The sequence below is a fragment of the Eulemur rufifrons genome, chromosome 15 (genome assembly GCF_041146395.1).
Source record: "Eulemur rufifrons isolate Redbay chromosome 15, OSU_ERuf_1, whole genome shotgun sequence".
NCBI classification, from domain to species: domain Eukaryota; kingdom Metazoa; phylum Chordata; class Mammalia; order Primates; family Lemuridae; genus Eulemur; species Eulemur rufifrons.
The window spans coordinates 63,913,241-63,926,961 of record NC_090997.1 but is presented as its reverse complement, the minus strand read 5'-3'; positions in this window follow the sequence as shown (position 1 = coordinate 63,926,961).

Below are 13,721 nucleotides of genomic sequence, written 5' to 3'. Positions count from 1 at the left end.
TATTTTATTATAATGATAATTAAAGATAATGTGGTTATTATAGTTGGAATAAAGATAAAAGAAATATTTCTGTTTTACAAGCTATTCAATTATTTGATGGTTGCTTATTGAAATGAAGACTCTGCCTACTAAACCACCTCAAACACTAATTGTGGTATAAACATAATTTGGCTTATAATTGCTTATAATTAGTTGTTTCTCAATTACTATTATGTTTTTCCCCAATGCAATTTAAGTTAATATAAAAGTGCCAAGAATCTTGGCAAAGTAAATCCTTGTTAATTTGATATAGGATAATTTAAATAGTGTCTACCAACTGGATCGGTCCTTTGTAAAATGTATCATTTTTCTTAACCATCATTATCATCTTGAAGCTCAAAATCCTTTGTACTAATTACTAAGTTGGTCGGTTAATCTTTGCTTAAATATTTCAGTAAACTCAGTCTGTCCAAAACATATTTATTATCATTCCTAAACTAGTTTCCTTTCTTATCAGCCTTATTTCTATCAGAGTGACCACGTTTCTTAAAAATGCTTATTGGATAAAGTAATTTGCACATAAAAGGGTGCTTGAAAGACCTAAAGGACCCATCCCCTAGGACTTCTTAAGGCATCTTAAAGATATCCCCCCCCCCTTATTCTCTTTAGTAACCATTTCTATTAGGATCTCTTGCAAATTTAAAAAAAATCCTTACTTGACTTCAGCTATCACCTAATTCTTTTGCTTCCCTTAACAGCAAAACTCCCTAAAAAATATAAAGACAAGTCCATACTTGTGGTCTCTACCTCCTCATCTCTCCTTCAAATCCTCCAAATGGGTATTTTATCCCTAACACTTGAAATGGTGCTTCTCAAGGCCCACTTCTTGCCAAAGCCAGTGGTTCAGTCTTTCAATAGATTGTGGTATCATTAACTGTACCTTCCTTCTTGAAACAATTCTCCAAGTTTTTGTGACATCTCTCTTTTTTGGTTTTCCTTCTACATCGGGATTTTCTTCCCAATGCTGCAGTGCTCTTGGTTTCTCTGCCCTATTTCCTGGTGACCTACCTCATCCAATGCGTGACTTTATGACCCATTCATATACTAATGGCTTTCAAATTTATATCTCCAGTCCAAACATCTCCCTTGATTTCCAGACCTTTAGGACACTTGCCTACCTGACTACTTGAATGCCTAATAAGCATATAGAAGCTAGCATGACTAAAAGAGAGCTGTTCCTTTTCACAGCAAAATCTGCCCTCTCTCCATAAAAACAAAAACCCAGCAGTCCTCAACTTAAGCCCCCTGGCTGACCTCTCTGCCTCCACTCTTGCCTCATTATGGTCTACCCTTCATACAATAATCACCTCATGAAATAGTTCCTCAAATCCAAAGTCATCCTTTTTTTTTTTTTTTTTTTTTTTTGAGACAAGGTCTTGCCCTGTTGCCCAGACTAGAGTGCAGTGTCCTCATCATAGCTCACTGCAACCTCCAACTCTTGGGCTTAAGAGATCTTCCTGCCTCAGCCTACTAGTGCCAGCACGCTAGGCTAATTTTTCTATTTTTTGTAGTGTCAGGGTCTTGAACTCCTGGCCTTAAGTGATCATCCTGTCTTGGCTTCCCAAGACGAGGGATTATAGGCATGAACCACCACGTCCTGCCCAAAGTCATCCTTGATTCCATTATATCCTGCATTCTCCTACATCCAGTCCCTCATTAGCTTTGTTGATCTTCTAAAGCATTTCAAGAATTTGTCCTCTTCTATCTCCACTTCTACCACCCTAGTTCAGAGCACTAAAATTAGTTCCCCTGAACTATTGCAGTAGCTTTCTAACTATAGTAGTCTGTCTTCACTTTGCCACCTCATTTCATTTACCATGGAGCAGCCAGAGTGATTTTTTAAAAACATAAGCCCAGGGCCGGGCACAGTGGCTCATGCCTATAATCCTAGCACTCTGGGAGGCCGAGGTGGGAGGACCGCTCGAGATCAGGAGTTCGAGACCAGCCTGAGCAAGAGCGAAACCCCGTCTCTACTAAAAATAGAAAGAAATTATTTGGACAGCTAAAAATACATATATATAAAAAAATTAGCCAGGCATGGTGGCACATGCCTGTAGTGCTAGCTACTCAGGAGGCTGAGGCAGAAGGATTGCTTAAGCCCAGGAGTTTGAGGTTGCTGTGAGCTAGGCTGACGCCATGACACTCTAGCCCGGGCAAGAGAGCGAGACTCTGTCTCAAAAAAAAAAAAAAAAAAAGAATCAATATCATACTTCATGTATGTTATATCTATACTTACACAGACACACATTTAAGAATAATATAAAAGGCTTCACTGTTGTAAAATGTTCCTTAGCCACCATGTTCAATCATTTGAAATTTCGCCCTAATTTTTGAGTATCTCTGGTGTCCTAAGAGAAGCAAGAAAATTGAAACTCGACAATAGGAAAGGATACTTCATTAGGCCAAAAGCTATTGCATTTACACTGAGAGGAGGAATTTGACAAGTTAATTATTTTGTCTTTTCTCTTATCTGTTTCTGCTGTTCAAAGTCCTCCCCACATTCCAAAGCAAGGTCTTTCTTCTACTTTAACAGCAGCATAAACCATAAACCTTTATGGCACTTGTATTCAGTTGTCTTTTGTTGTGTAGACATAGAGCAAGGATGTGAAGTGTTTCCCTGGGGGTTAATTGGTGTTATTTCCAGGAGTGGATGTTTCAGTTTGTAAGTCACACTATGCCAGCAGTGTGTACTGGATTCCGACTGACAAAGGTGCCCATGTGTTATTTTTAAAATTCATTTTGGCCAGGTGCAGTGGCTCACACCTGTAATCCTAGAACTCTGGGAGGCAGAGGTGAGAGGGTTGCTTGAAGCCAGGAGTTTCAGACCACCCTGAGCAACATAATGAGACCCCATCTCTACAAAAAATAGAAAACTTAGCTGAGTGTTGTGGCACATGCCTGTAGTCTCAGCTGTTCCAGAGGCTGAGGCTGGAGGATCGCTTGAGCCCACGAGTTTGAGGTTACAGTGAGCTATGATGATGCCACTGCATTCTACTGGCCTGGGCCACAGAGCGAGACTCTGTCTCAGGGGGGAAAAAACAACCAAACAAAAACAGAATACTATTAAATAAGGAACATTTAAAGAACAAAAAAAAGAATGCTAGGAAATTTAAGACAGGATAGCTGAGTTTTTTTTTTTTTAAAGTGGGAGATATATTTGAAGAAATCTCCAAGAAAACAGGACAAATCCAAGATGAAAAATAGGATAGAAATGATAGGAAAATTAGTCAATCAAAGAGTCCCCATAGCCAAATAATCAGAGTTCTAGCCCAGTGCAGTGGCTTCTGCCTGTATTCCCGGCTACTTGGAAGGCTGAGGTGAGAGTCTACGGTGAGCTATGACTGTGTCATTGCACGCCAGCTGAGGCAACAGAGTGAGACCTCATCTCTAATAAATAAATAAATAAATAAATAGTTTTAGAAAGAAAGGAGGTAATTATCAAAGAAAATATAAAAAATATCAGAACAGAAGGACATGGATTTCTACAATGAAAGGGCTCACCTAGTTTCCCTGGAAATGAATGAGAAAAAAAGACCCAGACTAAAGCACATAATAGTGAAATTTCAGACACTTTGGATAAGGATTTTAAAAGCTTCCACAGAGAAAAAATAGGTCACAATCAAATGATAAAGAGTCAGAATGCACTGAACTTCTCAACAGCAACACTGAAGCTTAAAGATAATGAAGCTTCAAAATTTTCAGGAAAAATTATTTTTAACTGAGAGTCTAGACCCAGAGTCACGTAGTATCTAGGCTTCTTGATAAGCACTGTGATAAGCTGTATATACATAATGTTTTATGCAAAGTGTTTGTAAAAGCAAGTTGTCACTACAACTTATTATAACCTATTAACAATCAATAAAAGCAAATTATCACTACAAACTTTAAAAATCAGCAGTAAGCTGGATGCCATGGCATGTGCCTGTAGTCCCAGCTACTCAGGAGGCTGAAACGGGAGGATCACATGAGCCCCAGAGTTGGAGGCTGCAGCGAGCTATGATTATGCCACTGCACTCCAGCCTGGGCGACAGAGTGAGACTCTGTCTCTAAAAAAAAAAAAAGGCAATAAAATGTGATTATTCTGTTTTTTATTTTATTTTATTTTTTTTTGAGACAGAGTGTCGCTTTGTTGCCCAGGCTAGAGTGAGTGCCGTGGCGTCAGCCTAGCTCACAGCAACCTCAAACTCCTGGGCTTAAGCGATCCTACTGCCTCAGCCTCCCGAGTAGCTGGGACTACAGGCATGCGCCACCATGCCCGGCTAATTTTTTTTTCTATATATATTTTAGTTGGCCAGATAATTTCTTTCTATTTTTAGTAGAGACGAGGTCTTGCTCATTGCTCAGGCTGGTCTCGAACTCCTGACCTTGAGCGATCCACCCGCCTCGGCCTCCCAGAGTGCTAGGATTACAGGCGTGAGCCACCGCGCCCGGCCTATTCTGTTTTTTAAATCACACATAGAATGGTAGTAGGATTAGGGCAATAGAACCAAGTATTAAAAGACTGTTTAAACTTCTGTTCATGGATGATTCTGTACTCTTTTTGTTTGAGAAAGATAACTGGAAGAATTGGAGCACTAAACTATCACTATCAATATGTTATCTCTCTTAGGATATTTTTATGTGGAGCTAAAGAACAAAAGCTATTATGGCATCTGGAAACAGGTTTCATTTGGTCACTCAAAGCTCCCACTCACTTTGGAAGCTAGAGAGGTAGTTGGGGACCAAGAACTCTTACCACCCACTCCAATTTTTAATATAATAGACCAAGCTATACCTGCCACACACCAAAATCCTGCCTGGTTTTGGAATAAGGAAAAGAAACAACTTGATCCTTCTTCCCTCCAGAGCCTGAACTCCCAGCTTGAGAAACAGACACAGAAAATCCAGCTCAGGAAGTCCAACTTCAACCTGTCTGGTATCTAGGAACTTGAGATACTAATTGTTTTGTCCCTACCCACATCCCCTTTCAGAGAAGCTGCCATCTGTTAATTTATAATTGTGTCAAACTATAATTTGTGAGTCAATTTTATAAAAAAATCTATTAAAATTTAGTACTTTTTTTACACTTTTATTAAAAAGGCTATTAAATCTTGGTTGCAGTTCCTGACCATCAGTTTTTTTGGTCGATTTAATATATAGTTTTGGGCCAGACGTGTGGCTCATGCCTGTAATCCTAGCACTCTGGGAGGCGGAGGTGGGTGGATTGTTTGAGCTCAGGAGTTCGAGACCAGCCTGAGCAAGAGCGAGACCCCCATCTCTACTAAAACAATAGAAAGAAATTAGCTGGACAACTAAAAATATATAGAAAAATTTAGCCGGTCATGGTGGCGCATGCCTGTAGTCCTAGCTACTTGGGAGGCTGAGGCAGGAGGCTCGCTTGAGCCCAGGAGTTTGAGGTTGCTGTGAGCTAGGCTAGCCCGGGGAACAGAGCGAGACTCTGTCTCAAAAAAAAAACAAAAACAAAAACAGTTTTAAGTATATATGAAAATTCTCAGAAATTTTTCATTTATTTCCCTGATCAGGGTTCTTAAAAAGCTGAAGAAAATGGATTTCTGCAAAAAACAAAACAAATTTGATTAACATATCAACCTAGATATAGAGCTTATCTGGTAGAGAGGCCAGACTCTAAAACAATAATGGGGATTTTGTAATGAAGAGAATTATTGTTTAAGATTATAACTTTAATACACTTGGTAAATTAAAGTCTAAAAACAAGATAAAACTCTCCTTTTTACATTGAGATAACTAATGTAACTGACAGTGGCTTTGCTAGATGACAGTGCTCTTGGTTCCTCACTACCAGACGTGGAAACACTCCTCCACATCACAATCAAGATAGTTCCTTTACGTTATTTTCTTGTTTTCTAAAGAAGTAAGATTATATTTTTTGTGGAAATGGAGTTTTATTCTTGATCTTTTTTTGAAACTTTAACAAACCATATGGTGTTGGGATTTTTGTTTGAGAAAGTTTCTATTGAGAAATTATCAAAAGAGAGAACTTTAAGCCATGCAGAGAACCTACCCAGGTAGATATTCATAAATATACCTAACCTTCTCCTTTTATATAGATCTAGCCTAACATTATTTATTCAAAATCCACAACTGTAATTTTAAACTTAGCAAAATGTTGTATCTACTGTGTAGTTAGCACTATGTGATACAAAAGCATGAAATCAAGACCCTTCAAAAGACTATAAAATGCACAAAAATAGAAATTTATACATTTCGACATAAACTCAACTAACAAATTTTATTCTACAGAATGTAAGAATTATGAAAATTTAAAGAAGAGATCAATATTGTTATCAGAGATAAAGTAGATAACTTTTTATGGGGACACATCAGGTAATTATGGGTACTAATATCACAACATATATGCTTTTAAAGTAGCTTTTTAAAAAATTTGCTTTCAATTCAATTCTGACATAATAAAACCCATCCATTTATTTATGTAACTCATACTGTTTAGAATTATTAAGTACTCATGAAAGAAGATCAAAAACAAAAATTCTGTCTTAGGTCATTAAAAAGTAGAATATTTTATGAGTTTAATTAGTATGCCTAATTCTTATCTACTCTGTAATAGTGAAGTCACAAAATTGTTACTTAGTTCACACCCAGAGGGAAATATGAAAACTTTTCCATTCACTTTGATATTTCCACAACCTATGACATATTTAACATTACTTTCAGTTAGCCTTAAAAAGAATATAAGCTTTTTCTTTTTTTTTTAGGAAATTGGGTCTTACTCTTTTGTCCAGGCCAGAGTACACTGGTATGATCATAGCTTACTACAGCCTTGAACTCCCCAGCTCAAGCAATCCTCTTGCCTCAGCCTCCTAAATAGGTGGGACTACAGGATCGTACCACCACACCTGGCTAATTTTTTTAAAAAAATTTTTAAGAGACAGGGTCTTGTTATATTGCCCAGGTTGGTCTCTAACTCCTGGCCTCAAACTACCCTCTCACCTCATTCTCCCAAAATGCTAGAATTATAGGCATGAGTCACCACGCCTGGCCCCAAGAATATAAGCTTTTCTTAAGAAAAACAGTATTTTAGTTAGCCAGTCATGCTGGCACGTGCCTGTAGTCCTACCTACTCAGGAGGCTGAGGCAGGAGGATCACCTGAGCCTAGGAATTTGAGGTTATAATAATCTATGATCAGGCCACTGCACTCCAGCCTTAGTGACAGAGCAAGACCCTGTCTCTAAAAAAAAAAAGAAGACAAAATAAAACCAAAAAAACCCACACTATTTTAGGAGGTAATTACTTCAATTTGTATAATTATTTAGCTAATTGATATTTTAAAGCTTATTTTTTTTTTTAAAGAAAGCAATTATGTGAACAAGGTGTTGCAGTAATTTTAGCTTAGCTTAGGTTTGCCCAAGTAGGCTGGTAGTAATGTATTGACTTCATCCACTTGGAATTATAAATCACTCAAGGAGTGATTCCTTTCCCTATTATATTCATTTATTTTCCTTTTCATGCACCTTGCTGACCTACGTAAAAGTTAGCTGTAATTCATTTAAATTCAGGTCTCCAGAGTGAAGCGCTGTATTGCTTCACAGGGCTGTAACCTGAAGTGTGAGAAGGGGAGCGTCAGCATTTTCCAAAGGCAAGTCTTTAGCAACTAAGGTGTGGCATCACCAGTTCTAAAGAGCACGATTCCAGTTAAACATGTTTCTGCTCTGCATCTTCCATTGTGCAGTATATGCTCTAATTTATAAGTCCTACTCCTTAAAAATAGGGGGGGGAAAAGCCCACCTGTAAAATGGGGAGTGTTAAAAAAAAAGAAAAGCAAGAAAAACAAAAAACACCATCCAAAATCAAAAGTCATCTACAAGCCTCTGAAAATTCCTGCACATGAAGTATCAGTCACTAGATTTTCCTTCTCCCCTGCCAAGTTCCACAGCCTCAGAGTAGGCTTCCCAACAGGAGCTGAAAGAGCAGAGTGGGGCAGGGAAACGTTGCTAAGTGACATGGAGTACAGTTGTGCGGTGGGCCTAGCACAGGAACCTTGACGTTGAGCCTTGTGCTTGCTCACAGTCATTCCACAGCGTCATGGAAGAGCTGCAATATGATGGAGATAATGCAGGATTGTGGACACCACAGGGGATACAGAGTAGCAAAATAGAGAATTTCTAACCTCAACTGTTAGTTCCAAAAGGTCAGGTAGGTTAAGAATGATACCGTTACTTATACCTCTGAGTTTTTCTTGTTAGTCTCCCCTCCACCCCAGAATATTCTTAGGTTTAGGTATGATCTTTATTTATTCATGAATTAATTAGTTAATTTATGACTAATTAGTTAACTAATGAATTTAAACATTTATTCATTCAACAAATATTCATTGAGTACCTATATGGTACTGTGTTAAGTACTACTTGTTAAAATTGAGACTCTTACGTTGATATTGTGAGGTTTCCATAAAAAGTTTGTTATAAAAATGAAAATGTATAGAGATCAAAACCAGCAATTCTTTGAATTATTTATTATTGTTTAATTTTATTTCTAAGATGGAAGCTAGAGAATGAGCCTTTCTTTGATATGACTATGGGTTCCAAAACAGATGTTTTCCAGTTGCTGAAGGAGGTAGCAAGGAAGTCTAAACATAAATAGCTACATAATATGTATTGAAAATTCATGGTGGGTGTGGTGGCTGATGCCCTTAATCACAGTGCTTTGGGAAGCTGGGGCATGAGGATTGCTTGTGCCCAGGAGTTCCAGATCTGCCTGGGCAACATGGTAAGACCCTGTCTCTACAAAACAATTTTAAAAATTAGCTGGGCATGGTGGTTTGAGTCTGTAGTCCCAGCTACTCAGGAGGCTGATTCTGGAGAACTGATTGAGCCCAGAAGTTCCAGGCTGCAGTGAACTATGATCAGGACACTACACTCCAGTCTGGGCAATGGAGCAAGACCCTGTCTCAAAAAAACAACAAAAAAAAAGAAAGTAAAATTCATTATGTTGCTGGAGTTTCCTTTCAAACCAAAGCTCTCGATTTGACTTTAATAATTCAATTTATACACTTTTTTTTTTTTTTTTTTGAGACAGAGTCTCTCGCTGTCACCCTGTGGTATCATAGCTCACAGCAACCTCAGACTCCTGGGCTCAAGCGATCCTCCTGCCTCAGCCTCCTGAGTAGCTGGGAGTACAGGCGTGTGCTACCACACCTGGCTAAGTTTTTCTATTTTTAGTAGAAATGCGGTCTGACTCTTGCTCAGGCTGGTCCTGAACTCGTGAGCTCAAGCGATCAGCCTCCCAGAGTGCTAGGATTACAGGCATGAGCCACTGCCCCCAACCAGCAATCAGTTCTGAAGGGGACACGGGCTTGGTGTCCTCCAATTCAGTTCTGACACTCTCTACCATTAGATAGCATCAGATCCCGCAGGTTGAGGGCTCAGTCCCCAAGACTTTCCCCTCTTCAGATACCAGCTGAAAGTCTAGGCCTCTGAAACTTCTGACTGAACAGCTTCAAGTTGGGCTTCCAGGACCTGCTTTATGGGTTTGATTAATTTGCTAGACTGGCTCACAGAACTCCAGGAAACATTTACCTTACCAATTTATTATAAATGGGTAAGATGCATAGGGCAGGGTATAAGGGAAGGTGCCTGGAGCTTCCATGTCTTCCCTGGGTACACCACCCTCCAGAACCTGTGTTCAGCTATCCAGAAGCTCCCCAGACTCTGTCCTCTTGGGCCTTTTATGGAGATTTCACTGGATAAGCATTACTGACCACCATGTAGCAATGTGACTGGACAAAAAGGGTATAATCTAGCACTAAGAGACTGAGTGGGGAAAGCCAGTAAGGCCTGTCTGTTCAGATTCTTCTTGGCCTCTCTGTGCAACATTTCTTCCTCCAGGGTACTGGGCAGGACCCCTTGTGAATTGAGGGTCTTGTGACCTACAATCAGGCAAGGTAGGTCAGATAATTTCTTTCTGGCCATCTCCAAGACAGAAAGGGGTGGGGGGAGATTCTTGCCTTGGGGCGAGAAAGAAGCAGGTGAAAGGAGGACAGGAGAAGGTCAGAGAGAAAGAGTCTGTTTTCTGAGGCCTGATTCTGAGGCCCAAAGTGTCCCAACATTGTAATAAGAGCTATGGTGAAGTTGACTGAGAAGTTAGCGGAAAAATAGAAAGAAAAGAAAAAGAAAAAAACAGCTATGGGAGTTAAGAGCCAGGAAAAAAAACTATGTGTGTGTATGTTTGTGTGTCTGTGTGTGTGTGTATATATAAATACATTTTTTTTTTTTAGGCTGGTGAAGTGAAGCAGTGGGAGTGGAGAAGGAACAAAGAAATCTGTGTTTGTGATCAATTCCTTGTAAACAACAAACAACACAGCACTGGGACCAGCCAAGAGGCAGGAATACATATATCATAAATCACACTTCCTCTATTTACCTTCCACCATGGGATCATGGAGCAAGAAGGCCCTCACCAGATGCCAGCCCCTCAATCTTCTTGTGTTAGCCTCCAGAACTGTGAGCCAATAAATTTCTAAATTATCCAGTCTGTGGTACTCTGTTACAGTGCCACAAAATGACTTCAGATAGAAATTTCACACCAGGAGTGAGGTGTAGCTATAATAAATACCTGAAAATGTGGAGGCAGCTTTGGCACTGGGTAACGTGTAGAAACTGGAAGAATTGAGGAGCAGGCTAGAAAAGGCCTAGATTATCATAAACAGAGCCTTAAGGGCTATGCTAGTGTGGACTCAGAGGAGAACTATAGGGAAAGTCTGAAACTTCTTAGAGAGTACTTACGTGGTTGTGGTCGGAGCGTTGGTAGAAATGTGTATGGTAAAGGCAATGCTGATGAGGTCTCACATGGAAATTGTTACCTAACCAAACTGGGGTCTGCTCACTGGGTGGGTGCAGCCAAGCCAAACACTGAAGCTCAGAGTTGCAGTGGCAGAAAAGAGCTTTACGGGAGGGTGCCACGCCAGGAGAATGAGCAGCAAATACTTAACACTCAGATTCCTAGATGTCTTACAAGTCAGAGTTTTTAAAGTCAGGGTACATTTCAAACAGGCCTCGCTCAAAAAGGTGGGAATTCCTGATGTGGGGGAGGCATTGATTAAGAGATTTTTGGAATGTTATGATGGGTGTGCAGGCCCCTCAGGGGGAAATTTAGAACAAAGGATGGTGATCAGAGTTCAATTCCTCAGTACCTTCTTATCTGCATATTCCATCAGGTGGGGTTTTCTGCAAACCAACTCCAGAACAGAAGTTGAAATGCCATCTTTTAGTTTCCATAGGGAACCAAACACCTCCTGGCTAGCTTGCCTGGAGGGCCATTGTTCTCATCAGGTTGCCCATTCACTTTTCAAGGCCAGTCAGGTGCCTGGAACTTCCGCTGAAGGAATTCAAGATTTTCCTTTTTTCCTTGTGTGGCGTCCCCCCTACCCTAAGGCCTCTCAGTGGGATACCTGCTTGGTTTCAAAATGAAAAGGGTATTGGGCCCGGCTTGGTGGTTCACACCTGTAATCTTAGCACTCAGGGAGGCTGAGGCGGGAGGACTGCTTGAGATCAGGAGTTGAAGACTAGCCTCAGCAAAAGTGAGACCCGGTCTGTGCCAAACAGAAAAATTAGCCAGGCATGAAGGCTGAGGCAGGAAGATTGCTTGAGCCCAGGAGTTTGAGGTTGCTGTGAACTAGGCTGAGGCCAGGGCACTCTAGTCTGGGCAAAGCCTGAAAAACAAAATGAAGAGGGTATTGGAAACTGGACTAAAGGCCACGCTTGCTACAAAGTGGCAAAGAAGTTACCTGAATCATGTTCACTTCTACAGGCTTTACGGAATGCTAAATTTAAGAGCAATGAATAAGGACACCTGGTGGAACAAATTTCTTTCTTTCTTTTTTTTTTCTGGTTTCACCACACTTTGTCCAAAGGTGGAAGAAATTTCTTAGTAAAATATTAAGGGAGCTGCATTGCTTCTTTTAACTGTACACAGTAAAATGTGAGAAGAGAGAAATGGTTTAAAGATGGAATTTATAATTAAAAGGAAATGAGAATTGGGTAACTTGAAGAATTCTCAGCTTGCTTGTACAGCAGAGAATGAAAGAGCAGGCCCAGCGCGGTGGCTCACGCCTGTAATCCTAGCACTCTGGGAGGCCGAGGCGGGAGGATTGCTTGAGGTCAGGAGTTCGAGATCAGCCTGAACAAGAGTGAGACCCCGTCTCTACTAAAAAATAGAAACAAATTATCTGGACAACTAAAAATATATAGAAAAAATTAGCCGGGCATGGTGGCACATGCCTGTAGTCCCAGCTACTTGGGAGGCTGAGGCAGAAGGATTGCTTGAGCCCAGGAGTTTGAGGTTGCTGTGAGCTAGGCTGACGCCACAGCACTCTAGCCAGGGCAAAAGAGCAAGACTCTGTCTCCAAAAAAAAAAAAAAAAGAAGGTATTTTAGTTTTTCATATACCTACTTTTATCTCTCAATTAGTTCAGAACTCAGGTGGGGAAGAGAAATAACATTTAGAGCGTTCCCTCCAACATAAACGTGTGTGATTAATATTATTAAACCATATACTAAAATGACTAAAATGAACTAACATTACTTTTAATAATATTACTAAAGCATTTTATACTTGAATTAGCTCTTCATCACAGACCATATCAAAATGGTGAAGTAATTTTTTATATTTCTCAGGAGTGATAAGATTACATATTTCTGTGAAACGGATAATTTAAAAAGTTGAAAAACATAAATCTTAAGCAAAGCCAAGGGTGACTAGGATCCAGGAGCCCATTTCTTCTATTCAAGGGTTTCCCAAACTTACCTATCACCTGGGCCACTTGTCAGATTTGCAGATTGTCAGGTCTCTTCTCTAGACATCCTGATTTATAAATAAATATGAGCCTTACATTCAACAAATGTTTAACTTTGAGATATTAGCTAAAATTAGAATAAAGCAAGATCGGTAAGATATTTCGGAAACTATTTCTTTTGCTTTTATTTCATTTTTTGAAAGTCTGTATGCTTTATAATGTGTATAATATATATTTGTTCAGTAGTGCATGCTGATACTTTACATATATTTGTGACATATGCTATGAATTTCTACTAATTGGCGTGTACAATCAAAAAATGTATCTGGCCAGCAGGTGAGTCACACCTGTAATCCCAACACTTAGGGAAAATGAGGCAGATGGATCATTTGAGGCCAGGAGTTTGAGAGCAGCCTGGACAACATAGTGAGACTCGTTCTCTACAGAAAATGCAAAATTAGGTGGGCATGTTGATGCATGCCTGTAGGCCCAGCTACTTGAGAGACTGAGGTGGGAGGATTGCTTGAGCCCAGGAGTTCCAGGCTGCAGTGAACTGTGACTGTGCCACTGCACTCCAGCCTGGGCAACAGAGTAAGACCCTGTATCAAAAATAAATAAATAAATAAAATAAAATAAAAAGAAAAGAAAGGCCAGGCTCAGGTGGCTCACACCTATCTGTAATCCTAGCACTCTGAGAGGCCGAGGTGGGAGGATTGCTTGAGCTCAGGAGTTTGAGACTAGCCTGAGCAAGAGCAAGACCTCTACTAAAATTAGAAAAAATTAGCTAGGTGTGGTAATGTGTGCCTGTAGTCCCAGTTCCTCTGGAGGCTGAGGCAGGAGGATCCCTTGAGCCAGGAGTTTGAGGTCACCGTGAGCTAGGCTGACGCCATGGCACTCTAGCCTGGGCAACAGA